The 16,835-nt window shown below is 36.3% G+C and overlaps 1 protein-coding gene across 4 annotated transcripts in view; it reads left to right on the top strand.

Moving 5' to 3' along the window:
• Positions 1-16,835, top strand: part of NAALADL2 (N-acetylated alpha-linked acidic dipeptidase like 2) — a 1,439,631-nt gene that overhangs the window by 64,097 nt on the left and 1,358,699 nt on the right. The window contains exon 1 of one of the 4 annotated variants that reach the window (XM_089330911.1): positions 8,317-8,429. The exons of the other annotated variants lie outside the window; for them this stretch is intronic. The gene's annotated coding sequence lies outside the window, so the exon portion shown is untranslated. Of the gene's footprint in view, positions 1-8,316; positions 8,430-16,835 lie in introns of those variants that run through there. 4 annotated transcript variants of the gene reach the window in all.

The raw sequence follows: 16,835 nt of genomic DNA, 5'->3' as shown, positions 1-16,835 counted from the left end.
TATGTGGATATAAACTATTTCTCTGTGTGTGTTAATGGCTGGGATGTATGTAAGAGCTTGACAGAGGAAGAGTTAATTTGTCCATCTGTCTATGCAATGGTCTATTCAAATTTCAAGGCTGGAATTATTTTAAAATGGTGTTAACTTCTAAAGTTTTCATTTTAGTTTAATGCCATCTTTGAACTATATAAGATCACCCATAATTTTATTATACTGGTAGATATTATAATAATTTAATAGTTAAATAATGCTGAATAATTGTTTTAGAACACTTCTGTATTTATTCCTCTGTACCTTGATAACCTCCCAATTTTGTGGAACTCCTTAAGGGCTGTAACACTCCAAGAAGTTCAGCATGAAGTTACCAGCAATAATATCTAGACTGAATGTGTTCATTAATGCATTAATTCATTCTAAGAGATAAAGAAATAACATGGCCAGGAACAGATATATTCTCAGCCTAACCCATCACCTACTTATTCCATTATTTGTTTACCAGTAAAATAGTGCTCTAACTTTGTGGTTTTAATGTGCATCTCCCTAACAATAAATGATGTTGAGCATTTTTTCATTTGTTTACTTACCATCCACATACCTTCTTAGATGAAGTGTCAGTTGAAATATTTTATCATACTTTCAATTGGATTTTTGTTGAGTCTTGAGATTTCTTTGTATTTTTGAGACATGAAAGTTTTTATACATCTAGATACAAGTTCTTTATCATATATGTGACCTACAAATATGTTTTCTTAGCATACGGCTTTTATTTTCATTATCTTTTGCATTATAAAGCTATTACATTTTGGTTCAAATTTGCCACTTTGTACTTTTATGCATTTTCCTTATAGTATCACACTTAGTAATCTTTGACTAGCTGAAACTCAAAAACATTTTCTTCTGTGTCTCATTCTAAAAGTTTCATAGTGTTAAGCTTTAAATTAAGTCTCTGATCAATTTTAAGCAGTTTTAATGTATATGTTAAGCTATGTCAACTTTGTTATTGTTTATGTTTTTGCATGTGAATGCTCATTTATTCCAACATCACTTGCTTTTTCCTTTGTCAAAAAAATTTGATTGTATATATGGAAATCTGCTTTTAGAATTTCTATTTTATTTCATCTCTGAGCATGAAGTAACACTAAGCAACCACTAAACTACCTTGATTATTATAATTTTATAATAATTCTTTTTTTTTTTTTTGACAAGCAGAGTTAGTGAGAGAGAGGGACAGAGAGAAAGGTCTTCCTTTTCCGTTGGTTCACCCCCCAAATGGCTGCTGTGGCTGGCGCGCTGAGCAGATCCGAAGTCAGGAGCCAGGTGCTTCCTCCTGTTCTACCATGCGGCTGCAGGGCCCAAGCACTTGGGCCATCCTCCACTGCACTCCCGGAGCACAGCAGAGAGCTGGCCTGGAAGAGGAGCAACCAGGACAGAATCTGGCGCCCTAACCGGGACTAGAACCTGGGGTGCTGGTGCCGCAAGTGGAGGGTTAGCCAAGTGAGCCGCAGCGGAGGCCTTATAATAATTCTTTTTTAAAGATTTATTTGTTTATTTGAAAGTCAGAGTTATGAAGAGAGAGAAGGAGAGGCAGAGAGAGAGAGAGAGGTCTTCTATCCGCTGGTTCACTCCGCAACTGGCTGCAATGGCCGGAGTTGTGCTGATCTGAAGCCAGGAGCCACGAGCTTCTTCTGGGTCTCCCACACAGGTGCAGGGGCCCAAGGACTTGGGCCATCTTCTACTGCTTTCCCAGGACAGATCAGAGAGCTGGATCAGAAGTGGAGCAGCCGGGACATGAACCAGCTCCCATGTGGGATGCCAGCACTGCAGGTGGCAGCTTTACCTGCTGTGCCACAGCACTGGCCCCTCCTTTGATTTCTATATCAGTTTTAGAATTAGTCTGAAGTTTATTCAAAAAATTTTGGAATTTTGTCTGGGATATATTTTATATATATATATATATATATATATATTAAGTTGTTGGGTAGAATTGACATCTTAACTCTTGAATCTATTCATATATTAGCAAAACATATTTCTATTTACTAATATATTGTTGATTTCCATTAGTATTTTATAATTTTCACTTCATAGTTCTTATGCAACTTTTGTCATGTTCCTAAATATTTCATATTTTATATGATTTTAAGTAATTTTTTTCTAAATTTGAATTTCAGATTTTTTCATTGCTAGCCTATAGAAATATATTTAATGTTCATGTATTATATGTGGAGCTTGGATTCTATAACCTTGCTAAACATAGATTTTTAGTAGATTCTTGTAAAAAAAATCTAGTTGTGTTATTTGTATGGATGGTGATGCCCTAAGTCATTTTTTATAAAGATCATTTTAGTTCTTCCTTCCTGATCTGAATATACTTTTTAAAATATTTTTATTCCCCTTGTCAGCTCACTCTCCCTCTCTCTCTGCCTTTGTCTCTCTCTATTTCACACACACACACACACACACACACACACACGCAGACACACGCAGAAAAAGAGAGAGATAGAGAGAGAATGAATGAGCGAGCTCTGGTTAGAACCTACAGTATAGAGAGCAGACATCTTTGTGTTGTTCCTGATATTGGGAGGAAAAACCAAAAGAGAAAAAAGGAGTTTATTGAAATATTTTATGTTTGGGGATTTGATTCAATTAATCTCATAGTTAAAAAATATAATTGTTACGGCAGGCATTTGGCCTAGTGGTTAAAACATTGTATCCCGTGTCAGAGTGCCAGGGTTTTAGTTCTAGTTCCACTTTAAATTCTTGTTTCCTACTAATGCCCATCCTTGGGTGCAACAACTAATGGCTCAGATTCTTGAGTCCCTGCCAGATGGGAGACCTGTGGCAGGGATTGAGTTCCTGCCTCCTGCCTTCGATCTGGCCCAGCCTGGGCCATTACCATCCTGTGGGGAGTAAGTCAGCAGTGTAGTATGTGCTTTCTGTCATTCTCTCTCTCTCTCTCTCTCTCTCTCTGCCTCTCAAAAACACTAATTATTTTACCTTTGCTTTTCATAATAGTACTTGGGGCCTTTCAAAATATTTTGATAATTGACTGTTTAAAACTAAATTTACTGAAAGTTTTACTTATTTCAGTTAATACTAGAAATGCTACAACTGGAAAGCATTATGCTTAGTGAAATAAGCCAGTGCTCAAAAGACAAATGTCATATGTTTTCCCTGGTATGTGGCAGTTAATAGAGAATACAAGAAAATGTATAGAAATGAAATTGACACCTTGTGATATGATTGTTGTTTTTAGTCCTTGTTTATAGTCCTGTGGATCTGTGGTCTTCCTACTTTCAGTTATTGAATATTATGGTTGGTGGTTAATTAAGCATGTCATTAAAGAGTGGATTCAAAGTATGTCTTTGCAAAAATTAAAGAAAAAAAGAAGGAAGAAAGAAGAGACACTGAGGAGGCTGAAGGTGAGGGAGGGAATTTGGTTATCTTCACAGAACTATACCTATGAATTACATAAAGTCTGATTACTTTATATTCATAAAAATTCTGAAAAAGTACTATTGGTTGAACTCTGTGATTAACACACAATTATTCTTAGGTGTTTAAATTTTAACTGAAAAGTGATCCCTGTTAAATATAAGAGTGGGAATAAGAGAGGGAGGAGATGTGCAATTTGGGACATGCTCAGTCGGACTTGCCCCAAATGGTGGAGTTAGAATCATGCCAGGGGATTCCAATACAATCCCATCAAGGTGGCATGTACCAATGTCATCTCACTAGTCCAAGTGATCAATTTCAGTTCACAATTGATCACACTGATAGGTCTAAGAGTCAAAGGGATCATGCAAACAAGTCTAGTGTCTGCTAATACTAGCTGATAGAATCAAAAAGGGAGAGAACAATCCATCATGGGAAGCGGGATATACAGCAGACTCATAGAATGGCAGATGTCCTAAACAGCACTCTGGCCTCAGAATCAGCCCTTAAGGCATTCAGATATGGCTGAAGAGCCCATGAGAGTGTTTTAGGCATGGAAAGCCAAGACACCCTGGGGGAAAAAAAAAAGAAGACCTAAATGGAAGATCTCTGCGAGTGAGATCCCAGTGGAAAGAACGGGCCATCGAAGAAGGAGGTACCTTTCTCTGAAGGGAGGAGAGAACTTCCACTTTGACTATGACCCTGTTGGAATAAGATTGAAGTCGGCGAACTCAAAAGGCTTCCATAGCCTTGGCAACTCATGACTAGAGCCTAGGGAGATTACTGACGCCATAAACAAGAGTGTCAAATTAAGTCAACAACAGGAGTCACTGTGTACTTACTTCTCATGTGGGATCTGTCCTTAGTGTGTTGTCCAATATGAAGTAATGCTATAACTAGTACTGAAACAATATTTTAAACTTTGTGTTTCTGTGTGGGTGCAAACTGGTGAAATCTTTACTTAATATATACTGAACTGATCTTCTGTATATAAAGAGAATTGAAAATGAATCTTGATGTGAATGGAATGGGAGAGGGAGTGGGAGATGGGAGGGGTGTGAATGGGAGGGAAATTATGGGGGGGGCAAGCCATTGTAATTCATTAACTGTACTTTGAAAATTTATATTTACTAAATAAAAAAATTCTGAAAAAATAAATCAACCTAAAAATTAAAAAAAAATTATAAAATAATTCGATTTAAAACAAATTAAACTAACTGGAAATTGTAAATGTTTTCCAAAATCATCTTCTAATCCAAGAATGGCAAAATAGGTTTCCCTTAAAAATTTAATAATTTTGTATAAAGAATATAACCTTTTGATCCGGATTTTTCCTTTCCTCAGAATACAATCATCATTCATGTAATGTTTCTGCTAATAAAATATATAATGATGAAAGTCACATATTTGATATTAGAATTTTAACATTTTTTAAAAAATGTTTAGAATGGAGGGCTTAGCCTCAGTTTAACAATTTTTTATATTATTCTAAACTTAGTTTTTTAAAATGTTACTCTAAACTTGCTAGAAAAGCACACAATCTGTTCAGTTCTATAGTACTGTAGGTGCTGAAAGGAAAGCTACTAACTATGCAGCTATTCTATTAGTTTACATATTTGCTAGTGGTTTGGCATTTGTATCAAAATTGTATTGTGAGGCAATAATAATATTTTAATGAAATAACTTGTAACTCTGTCTTCTTTAGGAGAAAATATTTTATATCACAATTAGATCTAAGACCTCAAATACAAATGTTCTGAGAATAACAATTTATTTTTCCTTTTAAGGAATATGATAATTGAGGCTATCTAATGGTTTTCTTAGCAAGTAGTTTTCCCTAGTTTAGTATTCAAACTTGATTACCCTGCATGCAATTGCATGAAATTTGCGGAATCAAGATAGGGAATTGGAGACTCAGGTGGGCATTTCTCTTCAGACTAGATGAGACGGTTCTTTAAGTGTCCATCCTAAATAACTTTTAAATATCTTTTGTTCAGTCATTTCTGAGCTCTTTCATATTTGTTGTTCTGTTCTCTGATTTACCATTTACTCTGTTATAATATTCGTTATTTTTATATGAATTTTCTATTCTCTGTTATGTAAAAGAATGGCAGTTTATATTGCACAGTGCCTGTTATAAGTTGTTCAATAAGTAGCATGCTAAAAGGAAAATCTGAAAGGAATACAGATACATGGGTGACATGAGCACCCTGGACTACTGTAGTTGGAACTGGTCTTAAGGAGGTCCAGGAGGGAGGATATATTGAAAATAGTTTACATCTACCTAAGAATAGCTCTTCATTTGTTAACATTAGTGTAAGTTTATTTCCAACCTTTGTTACTGGGGATCTCTATATAGAAAGGCTTTTTCTGTCTTCACAGACATATTCTTTAATCCAAGCAAACTATTTCATGAAGGTGTGAAGTTGTCAAAAAGAGAATCAACCCAAATTATCTCCTCTAATGGACATTTCCAAGTACATAAATTGGTCATAACACTAACTCTGTATACAGAAGGTAGCACCTTAAATAATTTAAATTATAGTATACTTCATTACTGTTATCTTAGCAGTCTGGTTATGTATCTTTACTTGGTAGGTTGTCGTAAACAGAGATCCATTTTGTAATATAATATAATGGGGTGAGAGGGAAATCCTTTTGTAAAAATTCTCCACAGCTATCTCCAGAATCTCTACTTCAATGAGTTTCATCCAAGTGCGAAAATGAAAAATTATAACCTGCCAAGCATCAGTGGCGGAGTGAAATGAAAAAATTGCAAGTTAATAATAGTGATGCCTCAAAAAAAATTCCTGGCCAATTTAACATTTCTTCATCCAAGGTCACTTTGCAAATCTGATTATTTTTAGTAATTTTCAGATGAGACCATGCTTCCTTGGTCAGAAGATTTAAGATTCAAGGTTATCTATCTTTCTCCAATAAGATGCAAACCAAAGTTCCACTTTATTTTCTAGAGATTTTTTTTTTTTTTTTGACAGGCAGAGTGGACAGTGAGAGAGAGAGAGAGAGAGAAAGGTCTTCCTTTACTGTTGGTTCACCCTCCAATGGCGGCTGCGGCCGGCGTGCTGCAGCTGGCGCATTGCGCTGATCCGAAGGCAGGAGCCAGATGCTTCTCCTGGTCTCCCATGGGGTGCAGGGCCCAAGGACTTGGGCCATCCTCCACTGCACTCCCTGGCCACAGCAGAGAGCTGGCCTGGAAGAGGGGCAACCGGGAAAGAATCCGGCGCCCCGACCGGGACTAGAACCCGGTGTGCCGGCGCCGCAAGGTGGAGGATTAGCCTATTGAGTCATGGCGCTGGCAATATTTTCTAAAGATCTATCAGAGAAACAGTTTTTAAAGAAGTGAGAACTAAAGCCTGTGCTCTCTTTTATTGAAGCTATAAAGTCATCTTAATGTAAAGTATCAGGAATAAGGGTAGTGGAAGGATGCTGTTTAGTAGGTCTATAAGTAGCATTTCACATGGAAAAGAAATCCTGAAGATATTTTCCTAGTGTTTTATTTTGATGCTTTAGATTGAATTTTATATAGACATGATGAACAGCAATGGCTCATTTTTTAACTTATAGAAAACTTCAACATTAACTATCACTTATCCAATTTCAAATTGGAAATTAAGTTGTAAATAGTCCTTTAAAAGTCTTTTCTATAACACATAAATAATTTAGATAGTAAATATATAAATATAAAAATTAAAATAAAGCTTTCCCTTAATTTTGCTGTTCATGGATAATTTGTACTTATCTTTTAGTGTACTTCCAGAATGCTTTGTGAATATGTATGTGTGTGTTTAGAGAAGAAAAGGAGATGACTAACAAGATAGATTTTCTTTTTAAATGAATTTACACTGGAGATGTAATCATATTTTAGTCAACAACTTGCCAAGGACATCTTTTACTTCAATAATTATTGGTATGTTTCTTCATTTTTAATGGCTTCATAATGTTACATTTGTTTTTGATGAGCATTTAGAATACTGTTTTTCACTATATAAACAATTTGGAAATACAATTTGATATGTTTTGAATTATAGAATTACTTTTAAAAGTAACAGTGTTTGAAGTTTGGCCATTTGGTACTTAACTAGAAGATACTCTAGAAAAGATGTAAGTTTATACTTGCCTTAGCAGTATTTAAAAATGCACTTTTTTCACATCCTTAGAACAAATATATTCTTTAGTTAGGTAGATGAAGTTTGGCATCTCAACATGGTTTTACTTTATTAGAAATGTTAAATGCTGCTTCAATGTTTATTAGCCACAACACTCTTTTCTGAATGTCTTGTTCATGTCTTTTACTCATTTTTTCTGAGTATATTCTTCTTTTCTTATTTGTTTAGTAACTCCTTTTGTATTTAAGGATATTAATAATTTTAATCACTTGCTTTATTTTTTTCTAAATTGTCAATTATAATATTTTTTATATTTTTCTCAGTACTGGTCAATCATTTCCGTAAGTCATACTTACAGAAACTTTTTGTATACAAAATTTATATGACCAATCATTTAATTTTTCTTCTGCTACTTTTTAATGATTAATATTTAGCAATAAAGAATTTATTATTATGTATGATTTAAAGTAAAAGCCTAACTTGTTTCAAGTTGCCAGTATCACTTAATGAATAGGTCAACCTTTCTTATTGATGTGACATGCCTTAGTTTTCATAATAAATGTATTCAGACTGTGTTCATTGGAGGTTTTGGCAATCGGTGATGTGCCCTTAAGGCATGTTGTTTTAGCACTGGAAACTGAGAAGTGTTTTTCCCCTACTTTCCCTATTATCTATTGAAATACCTAATTTTTCCAATTTCCTTTTTAAATATTTAATATAATTTCTTCTTAATTTTTTTTTTTTGACAGGCAGAGTGGACAGTGAGAGAGAGAGACAGAGAGAAAGGTCTTCCTTTTGCCATTGGTTCACCCTCCAATGGCCACCGTGGCCGGCGCGCTGCAGCCAGTGCACCGCGCTGATCCGAAGGTAGGAGCCAGGTGCTTCTTCTGGTCTCCCATGGGGTGCAGGGCCCAAGCACTGGGCCATCCTCCACTGCACTCCCTGGCCACAGCAGAGGGCTGGCCTGGAAGAGGGGCAACCGGGACAGAATCCGGAGCCCCGGCTGGGACTAGAACCCGGTGTGCCGGCGCCGCAAGGCAGAGGATTAGCCTATTGTGCCACGGCGCTGGCCAGTCTTCTTAATTTTTAATCAGCTTTATTGAAGTACATCTTAGTCATCAATAGTTATATAGCTGCCACTACACTAAAAATAGAAAGTATTTCCATGATCAGACCTCATGTATTCTTTCAATCTTCATCCTGTACTATTGATCTTGAGAACTTGTTGACCAGTTTTTTATATTATCATCTAGATTTTTCTATAAATTGATAAAAATGAAATATTAAGTAGCCTTTCATGTCTAGTTTCTTCATTTAGCATAATGATTATGAGATTAATCTATATTGTTCATGCTCCTTTGTTTTTCCTTTTATTTTAGTTTGTTCCTTTTATTCAGTTATATGAATATATCACAATTTGTTTATTCAACCACACATGGATATTGAGCATGATGAATTTAGGTGAATTTTTGATTATTATAACTTCTATGAATATTTTCATAGAGGTCCAGGTGAAGATATATATTTTCACTTCTCTACCATAAATATCAAGTAGCAAGATATCCAAGTTGAATGGTAGATGTATATTTGCATGTGTCACTTTATAAGAAATTGTCCATACTATTTTGCATTCCCACCAGCAGTGTGTATTCTAATTGGTTCTGATGTTTGTCAACACTTAGTATAGTAGTTTCTTTAATTTTAGCCATTCTAGTGAATGTGTAGTGGTTTCTCATCGTGGTTTTAACTTGCATTTTCTTAACGATTAATGTGCTTTGTATTTCTACATGTATCATAGGAATACTATGCCAACTAATGCAAAGAGCCTACTGAGACTTTAATTTTGTTAAATCCACAGAACAATATAAGGAGAACTGACATTTTAATGACATTGTTTTCCATTTTAGGGACATGAGTCTCTTTGTATTAATTTCAGTTGACTTTAACTTGTTTCAGCCAAGTTTTGCAGTTGGTAGAGTAGAAGTTTTGTTTATATTTACAAAAATTCTTAAATATTTTATATTTTGATGTCATTTGCATATATATGTCTATGCTTTATATATTACACGTTTTATATACTAGAGAATAAGTTTGTTAAATATTAGGAATTCATTTTCATGTCTTTGATAATAAGAAATAGATATCTGTGTTTTTCTTTCTTTGGTTTTGGAACAGGATAATGTTGGCCTCATTGTATATAGAGTTCATGTAGAGTTGATATTGCTTTTAACTTAAATATTTGATAGAATTCCCAATGATGCTATCTTACTTTGAAATGTTCTTGGGTGGGTGGCGGGGTGCGGTGGGGTGGGCAGCGCCGTGGCTTAGCTGGGAAAGCCGCTGCCTGCAATACCAGCATCCCATATGGGCGCCGGTTTGTGTCCTGGTCACTCCAATTCTGATCCAGCTCTCTGCTGTGGCCTGGGAAAGCAGTAGAAGATGGCCCAAGTCCTTAGGCCCCTGCACCTACGTGGGACACCTGGAAGAAGTTCCTGGCTTTGGATCAGCACAGCTCTGCCCGTTGCGGCCAATTGGGGAGTGAACCAGTGGATGGAAGACCTCTCTTTCTCTGTCTCTTTCTCTCTCTCTCTCTCTCTCTCTCCCTCCCTCCCTCCCCTTTCTGCTCTCCTTCTCTCTGTGTGAAACTCTAATTTTCAAATAAATAAATAAATCTTAAAAAAAAAGGAAAAAGACAATCATCTAAAAAAAAAAGAAATGTTCTTCTGGAGAGAAAGATATGAAGAATCATTATGTGCTTAAAGCTGTATATAAGATATGTGTAATTTTTTCCCTTTATATAAATTTTAAAAAAATTTTCTTTGAAAGGATTTTAAAATTCAGCTTCTTTCTTTGATAAAAGCTATTTGCATAACTATTTCATATTGAATTTCAACTTTCACGGGTTCTTTTGCTTCTTAGTTGTTGAATTTATTAGCATAAGGTTATTTTTAACATTCATATCTTCTTCTTGTGCTTTTAATATGTTTATAATCTGAATGACATTTTCCCTCTCATTCCTATTGTTATTGGGAATTTGTGACTCTGCAGTGTTTTCTTGATCAGTCTGGCTAGAGGTTGATCAGTTATCTTGATTCTTTCAAAGAACCAGTTCTTAATTTCACTAAATTTCTCTGTTGTTTGTCAATTCTATATTTTATAGATTTCTGTCTTTATCTTTATAGTTTCATCCCCTCTATTTACTTTGTATTCAGTTTCCTCTTTAATTTCTTTTCTTTCTGTTCTTTGGGGTGTAAGCTAAGGAAAATCATTTCAGAGGTTCCTTCTTTTTTCAACTATGAACATTTAATGCTGTAACTTTCTAACTTAGGACTATCATAGTTGCTTCCCATTGTCATATTGTGTATTTTCATTTTCTTTAAATGCATACTTTCCTGATTGTTATAACTACTTTTCCTTCGATCCATGTGTCATTTAGAAGAGTATTTAGGTTCTAGTATTTGGGATTTTCCAAAAATATTTCTATTATTGATTTCTCATTTAATGGTTGTCGCTCCCTGACTCGCAGAGGAACGACACCGGACCCTGCGCTGTTCTCTTTGCCCGGCCCTTCCCGAGTTTGCTGCCATTCCCCCCCTCGTGGAGAACGACACCATCCCGGGTTTGCTGCTGCCCCCCCCCCCCGCCTCCGCGGAGGGGCGGCACCCCGGCCGCTTTCCCCGCTTCTGAGGAGGAGCTGCACACCGTCGGCCGGCTCTCTCAGGGGTTGCTCAGATGTTCCTCAGATGTTCCTGGTGCATGTTGTCTCTCTCCTCCTTTATAGTCCTCTTCCACCAATCCATGCTCTGCTGCCCACATGCCAAGCATGCTGCTTTCCTCCAATCAGAAGCAGGAACAGCTCCTGCAGCTTGTTAGTTGAATTGGTGAGGCAGCTGTGTGGAAGTTGTTTACTCTTTCAGCGCCATATGGTGGGAGATCAGATGCATAGAATTAGTCCTAGCAGTTCCAGTAATTTAGTCTATTCTCGGTTGCTCCCCACAATGGTAAAAAAAAAAAAAAAAAAAAAAAAAAAAAAAAAAAAACAAACAAACAAAAAAAAAACAACAACAACTTGCTTTGTATGTGTTTGAATCTTCTAAATTTGCTGAGATTTGTTTTATGATGCAGAATGCAGTTCATCTTGGTGATTATTCCATTTATAGTTGAAAAAATATAGAGTGCTTTGCGAATATTAGTTAGAACAAGTCATTTGATAGTATTGTTTAAGTATTCTGTAGATTGACTAATTGTTTTCTCAACTTGTTTTGTAAGTTGCTAAGAAAGACATATTGAACTCATGAACTACATTTATTTATTTATTTTTCTAGTTATCTTTAAATTGGATCAGTTCTTTGCTCATGTATTTAAGAATATTTTATTAAATGCATAAACTTTAGGATTATTATGACTTATAAATTGAGTTCTCTATCACTTAGTAGTAATTATTTGAATAAAAATTTCATTATACTCAGGTTTTCTTTATGTATGTTGGTATCATTATTTTAGCTTTCTTTTGATTAATATTTGCATGTGCATGTTTCTTTTCCCCGTCTTTTACTTGTAAGCTCTTTGTGCTCATATTTAGATTTGTTTTGTTATTAGGTAATATGTAAGTTTTAATTTTACTTGATAATCTCTAACTTTTAATTAGTGTTTTCAGAGCAATTAAATAAATGTAATTATTCCTATGTGGCATTTTTTGCTATTTTTTTCCATTTCTATTATGTGTTCTTTTTTACTTAAACCTATCTTTCTCCTTTTAGATAAAGTGAATGTATTTTATGATTATATATTTACTGTTGTCTCAGTATCTTTATTTTTTTGCTTTATTTAATGATTACCCCAAAATTGACAACCTTATTTTTAACCACCAAGTATTTTGCTTGTAAGAGACTTATAAAAATATGCTTCCATTTATCCTTCCTTTCATGTTTTCTTTTTTTTTTAAGATTTATTTTATTTATTTGAAAGACAGAGTTACAGAGAGAGGTAGAGATAGAGAGAGAGGTCTTCCATCTGCTGGTTCACTCCCCAGATGGCCACAACGGCTGGAGCTGCGCTGATCCAAAGCCAGGAGCCAGGAGCTTCCTCCAGGTCTCCCATGTGGGTGCAAGGGCCCAAGGACTTGTGCCATCTTCTGCTGCTTTCCCAGGCCATAGCAGAGAGCTGGATTGGAAGAGGAGCATCCGGGACTAGAACTGGCGCCCATATGGGATGCCAGCATTTCAGGCCGGGGCTTTAACCCGCCGCGCCACAGTGCCGGCCCCATCCTTTGTTGTTTTCTAAGAGTACCTCTATACATTTTATAAACCCTATATAATATATTGTTATTTTTGCCTTAAACAATCAACTTTTTTTAAAAAAAGATTTTATATATTTATTTGAGAGATAGAGTTACAGACAGAGAGAGGGAAAGACAGAGAGGATGGTCCTTCATCTACTAGTTCATTCCTAAAATTGCCACAGTGGCCAGACCTGAGCCGATCCAATGCCAGAGGCCAGGAGCTTCTTCCAGGTTACCCAGACGGGTGCAGGGGCCCAAGCACTTGGGCCATCCTGTACTGATTTCCCAGGCTAGAGCAGAGAGCTATATTGGAAGAGGAGCAGCTGAGACTCAAACCAATGTCCATATGGGATGCTGGTGCTGCAGGCGGAGGTTTAGCTTACTATACCACAGCCCTGGCCCCACATTTAACTTTTTTGAAGAAAGTTTATTTTATTTACTTGAAAGAGAGACAGAGGGAGAGATGGAGAGAAGGATATTCCATTCATTGGTTCACCCCCCAAATGCTGCAGTTATTGAGTCAGGGCCACATTGAAGCTGGGAACCTGGAACTCTGGTCTGCAAGGTGAGTGGTAGGAATTCAAGCCTTTGGATCATCTTCAACTGATTTTCCAGGCACATCAGCATGGAGTTGTGGCACAGGTTGAGCAGCCAGAATTTGAACCGGCACTCTGATTGGTGTTTCAGGTGGTGGCTTAGCCTGTTTTGCCACTTTGCTAGCCCCAACAATTATAAAGTGATTAAGATAAGAAACATTATATTATATATTTACCCATGTATTTATCATTCTTATTACTTCATTGTTTTTTATAGATTCACATTTCTATTTATATCATTTAACTTTTACTCCAAGAACTTACTGAAACATTCCTTATGTACTAGGAGAGAATCTTGTCTTTGTATATCTAAAATGTTTCTTTTAATAAACTGGTAGTTATTGTTTTGTCTTTAAATTTTAGTTAATGGAATCTGTTTTAAACGCAGACAGGGAGAGAGAAAAAGAGGGAAAGAAGGAAGGAGAGAGGTAGGGGGAGAGGGATCTCCTATTTACTTGTTATTTCCTGAATGCCTGCATCAGCTTAAGGAGCTGATCTGCAGCCAGGAGCCCAGAAATCATTCCAGATCTCTCATGTCGGGGGCAGGGACCCTACCTCCCATCACCTGCTGCTTATCAGGGTGTATGTTAGAAGGAAGCTGGAATCATGAGTTGAGCTGAGACTTTAACTCAGGCACTCTTACAGGAGATGTAGGCATCCCAAGAGGTATCTTAACTGCTATTCCCCATGCCTGACAATGAACATACTATTTCTCTACCTTAATTACTGAAAGATATTTTTGGAGTTTATATACCTAAATTGATGGTTTTGTTATTTTCCTATGTTTTGCATTTAAGGCTTTAAAAATTGCTCCATTGTCTTCTGCTTTTTATAGTTTCTGATGAGAAGTTGGCTGTAAGTCTCATCTTTGTTTTTTGTAGATGATATGTCTTTGTCTTCTGGCTGCTTTCACTAAGGAATGACGACCTTCTGTGGTCTCTTATGAATATCTCAGGTGTTCTTTGATGTCTTTTCCTTCAAAATGGTAGATATCTGTTTCCTGAGCTACTGTGAATTCTGAAAATGATTTTCTCAACTGTATTCTATTGATTCTTTTTCTGATCTCAGGTGATTTCTAATTACAAACAGACCAAATATTCACTAATGTCTGGAATGAACCTGCTTGCATATTTTTAGAAATAGATATACCTGTGCAGCCTTTGTACCCTCAGTAATGTTTCTCTTAAATTCTGGCTCTCCTGACCTCCCTAAATTCTGATCTCTGTTGACTCAGAGAGGTAACCTCTGGATTCTTTTCTTCCAATGTTCCCACTTAGAAACTAACTCTGAGGAACAAACTGGGACAATCATATGAGATTCACCTTTCTTGCCTTCCTTTATTCTGAAGTCAGAGCCTAGTGCTACTTGTTGTTCCATATCTGAAAACAGTGTTTTTATGTTATTTTGTTTTGTTTTAAATTTTATATCAGAATAGAAGTCTTATTTCTGTTGCTTTGCATTGACATGGGAAGCTACTATTTCTTTGGAAGACAGATGTTTAAAGTCAGAAAATAAGTTGCATTTGAATGATGTGCTTTCTGCATGCAGCATGGCTGGATGTCAGGTTGACCCAAAAGAGGAACAACATAGCATAGAATAAAGAAGCAGTCTCAGATTAAGGACTGTAGTGTGGGGAAACCAAAGGCAATGGCAGAGACCCTGATGATTGCTTATTCCCATTTTTTAAAATTTATTTGACAGATAGAGTTAGACAGTGAGAGAGAGACAGAGAGAAAGGTCTTCCTTTTCCATTGGTTCACCCCCCAAATGGCCGCTGCAGCCAGCTCGCTGCGCCGATCCGAAGCCAGGAGCCAGGTGCTTCTTCCTGATCTCCCATGCAGGTGCAGGCCCAAGCACTTGGGCCATCCTCCACTGCCTTCCCTGGCCACAGCAGAGAGCAGGACTGGAAGAGGAGCAACCAGAACTAGAACCCGGCACCCATAAGGGATGCTGGGGCTGCAGGTGGAAGATTAACCTAGTGAGCCATGGCTCCAACCCCAGTTATTCCCATTTTTTATTATCAACAGTAATATATTGATTATTCATAAACAATAAACAATTCTACAAAAACATGTTCTTGTAACAAGTAAGTTTAAACAAGGAATAATAAGTAACTTGTAACTTCTCTTGTAACAAGTAAGAAAAACAAGGAATAATAAGTTTCAGTGTTTACAAGAAAATATAGGAAATCATAGGTTATACCTGATTATGTAAAAACTAATAACTACAATAATAATCACAGTATTGGGAAATCCTTAAGAAAACACGTTCTCACCCACCAAACACTAACCAGGATAGAATTTTTCGATCATTGTTTCCCAGAGCCCACAGCATTTCCTCATCTGCCTTGGCATCATTCAGTTAACCTTTGCCAGTTACACAGTCTGACTGGTCACCTTTGTGACTTGGCCAAGCATTCTTTCAGCAGAGTTCAGGCCATACAGTGGTCTCAGCTGATGTCTTATTCATCTCCATTTGTTTATTATTAATTTTGTTATAAGTATTTACCTATTTAATTAATTTATTGTTCACCAATTGCACATTAACTCAATTGTTTCATCTATTTGAGTATCAATATTTTAATTATAGTTTTCTTAAGATTATATAATTGACATCTTTCTTATGTCATGTAAATTTCAAATATCCTGTAGGGAATGTCAGGTATTTCTTAAAAAATAAATGCTGATAAAATCAACTAATTCCCAAATCATGTCCTTTAGAATTCCAAAATCCCTTGCAGTGCTGAGGTTATGTCATTATTGTTACTTTGAATTCCTGCTTTTACTGAATCAGTTCAGGTTAGAGATCCTCTTGTTATGTTGTATTTGCTAAATTTTCCTCCATTGTATTGTTCCAGATTTGCAACTCCTCTCCATTTTCAAAATATACTCACCAAAGTTACATGAAATTGCATCTTATTAAGTATCAAGATTTGGAAGAACAGCACTGTGGTACAGTAATTCAAATGAGTTCACATGAAATATTGGAGTTGCTTTTGAGTCCTTTTTTGAACCATGACACCAGCTTTTTATTTTATTACTTCCTTCAGGCATCGTGCCCTGCCTTTGCTTAACTCAGTATTGGTGATGTCTTTTTTCTCTTATTCTCTTTTTCTCATCTTGGACCCATCTAACCCTAAAATTGTTGATCTTTTCCTTTTTAAAAAAGACTTATTTATTTATTTGAAAGGCAGAGTTACAGAGAGAGATTGAGAGGGAGGGAGAGAGAGAAAGAGAGAGAGACAGAGAGAGAGAGAAAAGAGAGAGAGAGAGAAAGAGAGAGAGAGAGAAAGAGGACCTTTTATCGCTGGTTTAGTTTCCAAATGGCCACAGCAGCTGGAGCTTGGCTATCCTTAAGCCAGGAACCAGGAGCTTCTTCCAGGTCTCCCACGTGGAT

This window comes from Oryctolagus cuniculus, chromosome 4 (assembly GCF_051225735.1).
Source record: "Oryctolagus cuniculus isolate XC-2025 breed Fujian yellow rabbit chromosome 4, ASM5122573v1, whole genome shotgun sequence".
Classification (NCBI taxonomy): Eukaryota; Metazoa; Chordata; class Mammalia; order Lagomorpha; family Leporidae; genus Oryctolagus; species Oryctolagus cuniculus.
The sequence above is the reverse complement of the archived record's forward strand: the minus strand, read 5'-3'. Positions and strand labels throughout refer to the sequence as shown.